Below are 7,378 nucleotides of genomic sequence, written 5' to 3' on the forward strand. Positions count from 1 at the left end.
CAGGCGGCCGGAGCTCGGGTCACGTGACGGGGCGGGGCGCCGGCTGGCGCTGTTAGGGTCTCGCCTCCCGTCCAGGGTGTCTGAGGTCCGCGACTGTCGCTGGGCCGCAGGCCTGGTCCCGCCGCCCGCGGAAGCATGCTCGAAGGCCTCCTGCGGATCCCGCTTCGTCGATCTGCTCAAAACTCGGGCCCTCCCGGGACACCGGCCGTTCCGCGAGCGCGGGAAAGGGGCGGCTGGTGGTTTGGGTCTGGGGACCCGGGGAACCCTGGCAGGGATCCCGGGAATAAGTTCTGGTTCTGGTTCCTTCCGGGCCCGGGTTGTCTCCATCCTTAAGACAAGGATGCCATTGGCCATTTCCTGCCCGCCTGTTCCAGAGTTAGGGTGAAGTCTTGACGTTAATGAACACTTTTCAAACAAGTCAGGCAAGTTGGTACATAGAAGGGCAATCTGAAGCCTGGTTTATGTTTTGAAAGGGGTCAGCTGATCGATCCCACGTCACTTGCACCAAACGTCCTAGGCGACTCTGCAACTTTTCAGCAAATAACAGTAAACCACTTTCAGGCCATTTGGTTTCTGTTTCTTCGACACCTCTAAAATTAAAAAAAAAAAAAAAAAGGAAAGGTAAACAAAAAAATAGGGGTATCTCCTACGGAGGCCTTTTCAGTTCTAGAGGAGGAAGTACAGAAACAAACTGACACCCGGTCCCAGTAATACTGGGGTTATGTCAAACTCGGTACCAACACCAGCAAAACAGAAATATGCTTCCAGAGAGAAGACTCACATTCTCCAAACACATTTCCACAGCTACTGTGCAGAGCTCTAGTGCCCCTTCTGGTGGTTGCTTGTATGAAATAAAGCCCAGTCTAGGGGCACCTGGGTGGCTCAGCCAGTCAAGCAGCGACTCTTGATTTTGGAGCAGGTCTGGGTCTCATAGTTCAGGAGTTCCAGCCTGGAGTCGGGCTCTGTGCTGACAGCGTGGAGCCTGCTTGGGATCCCCTCCACCCTCTCTCCTTTCTCCTCTCTCTCTCTTTCTCTTCCCTTATCTCTCTCTCAAAACATTTTTTTGAAAAAGGAAATAAAGCCCTGTCTAAAATGCAGTGATATCTCAAACAGGGCTGAACATCAGTTTATAGAAAATTCTGGGTTCTCTGAAATCCCAGGGGTTTCACAGGAGGCTCTGGAATTCTGCTGCTTAGGGAAAAAGGTGACCTGGATTAATGACTGAATATCTTTCCTGTGCACCAGCAGGACCCTGTGAGAGGACCTACAAAACTTACGACTTGTTTGGCAAAATTTAAGAAAATGACACAAAAACTCCAAGAGCTGCAATTCCACACGGTTTACGGGGCCTCCAGAGCCTCCGCTGCCTCTGGTCCATTCCAGGTACGCTTGGCCAGCTAAGTGCGGCCATCACGTCTGAGAAGCTGGATCTCTGGGTATTTCAAGTTTGGTGTGAACTCAGGAAGGGAAGGGGTGTGAAGTAGCCTTCGTTCCCTTAAGTGGGCAGAACTAATAGGTGGGGGGAAGGATGGGTCCCTGTGAGGTTCTGCCCTGTGTCCAGCAAAATACGAACCCATCTTGTGGACTTTGTGGGAAGAGGATTGTATCTGTGGCTGGAGGAATTCCTTGTCAAGTTCACCGAGTGATCGAAGCAAGAGGCCAGGACTGCAGCAGCCCCTGCCCTGACTCTGGTGGACACCAGTACTCGGGAAAACTGGAGAATGTGAGCTCCTTCAGGGTCGGATTCCGTTTGGGGAAAATGTGGTTTCTCCTCAAGAGACTCACATGAAGCCTGTCTCTTTGTGCCTCATCAAAGGTATTTTTTTTGTTTAATTTTTTTTAAACATTTTATTTATTTTTGAAAGAGAGAGAGACAGTGTGAGCAGGGGAGGGTCAGAGAGAAAGGGAGACACAGAATCCGAAGACAGGCTCCAGGCTCCAAGCTAGCGGTCAACACAGAGCCTGATGTAGGGCTCGAACCCACGAACTGCGACATCATGACCTGAGCCGAAGCCGGACGCTCAATCAACTGAGCCACCTAGGCGCCCCAAAGGTATTCTGATCTTGCCAGAAAGATGGAGAGAGGCAGGTACGTGGCCATTAAACAAAAGTGGAGAGAAAGTACGTTCTGCAAACCACAGGTCACTGAAGTAGATAGTGGGCGTGGGAAATATTCAGGACAGATTACTAACAGTAAAAAACATTTATGACCCCTCAGAAGAGGAAGCACCGATGACAAAGACCAAGCCATCGAGGTTAACCATACTCCTATTGTGAAATGCACAAACTGCTGAATCGAGAAATGGGATAGACATCGTGTATTTGGACCTAGAGCGTGTATTTACTAGGATTCTTTCTGTCATGTGACAGAACTCCATTCAAACTGGTTTTTCCAACCAAAAAAAAAAAAAAAAACCGGGGAGGGGCGGGGGGGGGGGCATGTATTGGCTCACATAACCCACCTAAATTCTGGTGGCCCAGCAAGATCCAGGGGCAGTGACAAGGTCATCAGAACTTGGTGTCTCTCCCCCAACTTGACCGCCTCCCTCTGAGCTGGCTTCCTTCTCCGGTTAGGTGCACTGTTTTGTTTGTTTGTTTGTTTTTTGTTTTAATAAAGGTGTCTCCAGTAGCAACAGGTATATGTTCTTTCAGCTTAGCAACCCCAGGGGGAAAAGGACTCTGTCCTTCAGTGTTTCCAGAAAAAGACCTACGATTTGATCTAAATGGACCAACAATGGCTTGTGTGCTCATCCCCTTGAGCCACCTCTGAGGCCAGATTGTTGGGATGACTGGATTGGCCACACTTGGACAGGATGGAGGATCGGCTCCACCCGGCTTCCAGGGGGAAGAGCATGGGGAGGGTAGGTCCCCACCGGAAAATGAGACAGGAGACGGACTCTGGGCAGGTGCAGGCATGCGGCAGCTCTCCAGAACAAAGCCTTGGCTGAGATGCCTCGTGATAAACTGTACAAAGGACATGAAGAAAAGGTGGGAGAAATAGTAAATTTATGGGATGGCTAAATCAATACTCAAGAACCTTTTGAGCAGAGGATGCCTTCGAGAAACGATGACACAGAAAGACCAGAAGCGATGTGACTTGACAGCACTTCTGTTTCTGGTTGCCTATCATGTCTATTTCCACCTCCCTTTGTAACATACTGCCATGAACGCCGTGCTTTGAACGACACAGACTCAGTATCTTACAGCTCTGGAGGTCAAATCCTAAAATCGAGGGATCAGCGCGGCTTCATTCCTTCTGGAGGCCCCGGTGGGGGGGTGGGGGATGGGCTTCTCGCCTTTTCCAGCGTCTGGGGGCCTGCTGCATCCCTTGGCTGGGGGCGCCTTCCTCCATCTTCAAAGGCGGTCTCCTGTTAGCGGGACTCGGTCTCGGCTTTTCTCTGTCCCGCGGAGGATACGGAGCGCGGGCTGGTGGCTTCAGGGAGCGCCTCTCCGTTCAGGTTTTTCTGACTGTCGCTTTCTCCCAGGTTACACCGTGGGTCAGGGGGTCGTGTCAGGAGGTGCCTACACCTGTTTGTCTCATTATCGCTGCTGCTGTTTGACCCATGGTTGAGACGGTGACATGTTTCTCTACTGCAAAGGTCCTTTTCCCCCACCTTTGTAAAAATTAGTAATCTGTGGGAAAGATACTTTGACTATTTAGATTCCCTGTTTTTCTAATGAACTGTCACCCAGTGGTTTAGCACCCCTTAATGACAACGCTATGCTTACCGCGAGGTGCCGAAGCTTCTGATCCCACCGCTCCGTTGACAGTAACTAGTTGACACTTTCTTGCATCTGTCCTTGCCCTTGTCCAGTCTGCTCTCCACGGGGCAGCTGGAGTGACCTTTACAAACCACAGATGGGACATCTCCTCCAGGGGCTTCCCACTGCCCCTCAGATGCGGCCAGAATCTTCTGGTTCTTAGCATGACCTGGCGCTTCCAAGCCCTCTGGCCTGGCCTCCCCCTCCCCCGTCACCCCCTCCCCCCGCACACTGGGCTCTTGAAGAACTTCAGATGCCGGATGCCGCCCTCTCCGCCCTCTCCTCCGGGGCCTCTCCACCCACCCCTTTGCCTGGAACCCTCTTCCTCCATCCTCCGCATCCCTTTGCTTATCAAATACCCGAGTGTCCTTCACCTTTCACGGCTGTAAGGAAGCCATCTGACCCCGAGGCCCCGGCCACATTCCCAGGTGCACCCTTTTACACATAATGCCCTTTTCCTGTTCGTAATTTATTCGCTCGCTTGGCCTGTGGGTTCCATGAGAGGCAGGGACCTCGCTCTGGCTCGCTTGTGTCTGCAACACCTAGCAAGGTGCCATGCACAGAGTATGTGCTTGTCGAATGAACCAGCAGGAGTTGATGACAAGGATCTGGGAGGAGGGACAAGGAGAGGGTGAGCAGAAGGGGCAGGGGCTTGCTTCTAGCCGGCTTGGTGACTGGGCCCTGCTGGCAGGAGCAGGAAGCTCAGTCTAGCCTGTCCTGGCGTGCCACCCTTGAGCTCGCTGGGCTGCTTCGGCTGGGCAGTCACTCACTCCGAGCCTCAGTGTCCTCAGCTGTGCAAAGGGATCCCTCCAGCCTCACAGGGCCGTGAGGATGCAGTGAGTCTGGGTGCGCCAGCAGCGAGGAAGACAGACCTGCGTCTGACTCCTGGCTCTCCCCCTAGCTGTGTGACCTCGAGCAGACGGCTTAACCTCGCTGAGCCTGCTTGTTCATCTGTGAAAGGGGCCACCCACAGTGCGTATTTGCCGGGTGATGGGAGCTGGGGCGGCACCAGCGGACCAGAGAAACACAACCCCCCGCCTTCTGTGAGGCTAGGCCCTGGGAGACACAACCCAGGAAGTGCAGGACACATGGCGTGAGCAGAGACGTGACAGGGAGCAAAGCAGGGAGGGGGGACTTTTCGATGGGGTTCCAGGGAGGAAGATGCCACAGAATGAAGTCCGAAAGGGCACGAGAGAGCAATCGAGGCGACAGACAGCCCAGAGTGTGGCCCTCAGTGAGTGCCCCCTACCCATCCACCTGCCATAGGCCTCGCCCACCACGCAGGGGCCTGGTGCCCCGCCCAGCCGGCTCCCTCCACAGCTGAGGGCGAGGTGGCCCGTGCAGAGGAATTCAGGCCACGCCGCACCACTTTGGGCTCTTTAGACTCCCTGGGCCTCATCTAGTACCACGGGCTGTGGACTGTCCGCTTTCTAGCCTCCTGCATTCTGGCTGTTGCCTTCAATGCCACAGAGTCCGTGGGAAAAGGAACAACCCAAATGCCCTTCCAGGACGAACCTCTGACGTCCCACCGGACAGCCTTGGGAAGCGCCGTCTCCTCCTCTGCCGCTGCCTGCTTGCAGCAGAGCGCACGAGTCTGGGCGAATCGGTGGCAAGTGGGCGCCCATACAGCTGGCATGGAGATCAAGATGTAGAGTATTCTCAGGACCCTGCCACCCCCCCCGTAGCCCCGCCCCCAAAGCCCCGCCCTACCACGTCTTCCTATCCCCACCCCAGCTTTGCCTGATTCTGAACCTTTTATTAACGGAATCACGCAGTACGTACGGTTTTATGTCTTGCTTCTTGAACCCAACACATATTTGGGTTTTTTAAAAATGTTTTTATTTTTGAGAGAGAGAGACAGCATGAGCAGTGAGGGGCAGAGAGAGAGGGAGACACAGAATCCGAAGCAGGCTCCAGGCTCTGAGCTGTCAGCACAGAGCCAGACGGCAGGGCTTGAACCCACGAATCGAATCGTGAGATCATGACCTGAGGCAAAGTCAGACACTTAACCGGCTGAGCCCCCCAGGCAACCCCCAAGACGTATTTGTGCAACTGGCTTCCATTTTGTATAGTTCATTGTATGAATATGCACTTTCCGTCCATTCCGTCCATCGCAGACATTTCGGTTGTGAACATTCCAGCAAGAGTCTTGGTGAACAGAGGTTTGCGGATGTTGGGCGTTGGCAGATTCTCCTAACAGCTCCGTCCCCACCAGCAGCGGATGTGAGTTCGAGTTACTCCCGAGGCCCCCCAGGGCTCGGTGTTTTCGCATCCTGGCCATTTTGGTGTGTGTGTAAACATTTCATTGTGGTTTCAGTTTGCGTTTCCCTGATGTCTAATGAAAACAAGCACTTTTTCATGTTTTGGATAGTCTGTTCCGGGAGGTGTTGTCCCATTTAATTGTATTTTTATATATCTAAAAATAAATACATGGTTAAAAAATTAACAAGGTACAGGGGTGCCTGGGTGGTTTAGTAGGTTAAGTGTCTGACTCTTGATTTTGGCTCGGGTCACGATCTCACCATTTGTGAGTTCAGGTCATGATTTCACCGTTTGTGAGTTCGAGCCCTGAGTAGGGCTCTGTGCTGACAGCACGGAGCCTGCTTGGGATTCTCTCTCCCTCTCTCTGTGCTTCCCCTATTCTCTCTCTCTCTAAATAAATAAATAAACGTAAAAAAATTAACAAGTCACATGCCCATTTCTTGTGCATCTGTCCAGGGATAGTCTATGTACATATAAACATACATATCTCCACACTCTGGTTTCTTATACAAGAAATATACACGGTTTTACACAATAGACCTGATATACCTTCAAGACCAGACATCTGAAGTTATGAAAATCCGCCTCATTTCCTTCTCACAATTTTACAGCACGCTTCTCGTTTGTGTGCACAACATATTTTACCTGATATGTTCACAGGCATACAGGGCACTGCCAATTTTGCCTCTCCAGCGGGCTACTGCGTGAGCTCCCGGGCAGACAGCTTTGTACACGTGGGGAGGTCTTCCCGTAGGATAAATTCCTAAGGGGAGCTGCTGGGGCAGATTTTTGTGGCTCATACTGCTATCTTGCTCTGCAAAGAGATGAACAAATTTCCAATTGCATCAGCCGGGTCTGTTTGCCAACAGAGTATTGCTGAACCTTTCAATCTTTGCCAATCTAGCAAGTGAAAAGGGGCATCTCCTTGTGCTTCAGATTTGCATTCATTCCTTTGACTGCAAATGAGGCCAAGCATCCGTCTTTTCACATGTTTGAGAAGGGCCTCCTCTTTAAAAGGGCTGCTTCCTGGGGCGCCTGGGTGGCTCAGTAGGTTGAGCATCCGACTTCGGCTCAGGTCGTAGCTCAGGGTTTGTGGGTTCGAGGCCTGCGTCGGGCTCTGTGCTGCCAGTGCAAGAGCCTAGAGTCTGCTTCGGATTCTCTCTCTCTCTCTCTCTCTCTCTCTCTCTCTCTCTCTGTGCGTCTTCCCAGCTCACACTCAGTCTCTCAAAAGTGAATAAACATTAAAAAAATAAAAGGGCTGCTTCCTAGGCTGAGTGGTGAGCTGGAAACTAGCTCCTGCAGAGTAAGCAGCCCTAACCCGGGATGTGGGATGCCCCCTCACTGCAGGGGGATG

Source organism: Suricata suricatta, chromosome 16 (genome assembly GCF_006229205.1).
Source record: "Suricata suricatta isolate VVHF042 chromosome 16, meerkat_22Aug2017_6uvM2_HiC, whole genome shotgun sequence".
Classification (NCBI taxonomy): Eukaryota; Metazoa; Chordata; class Mammalia; order Carnivora; family Herpestidae; genus Suricata; species Suricata suricatta.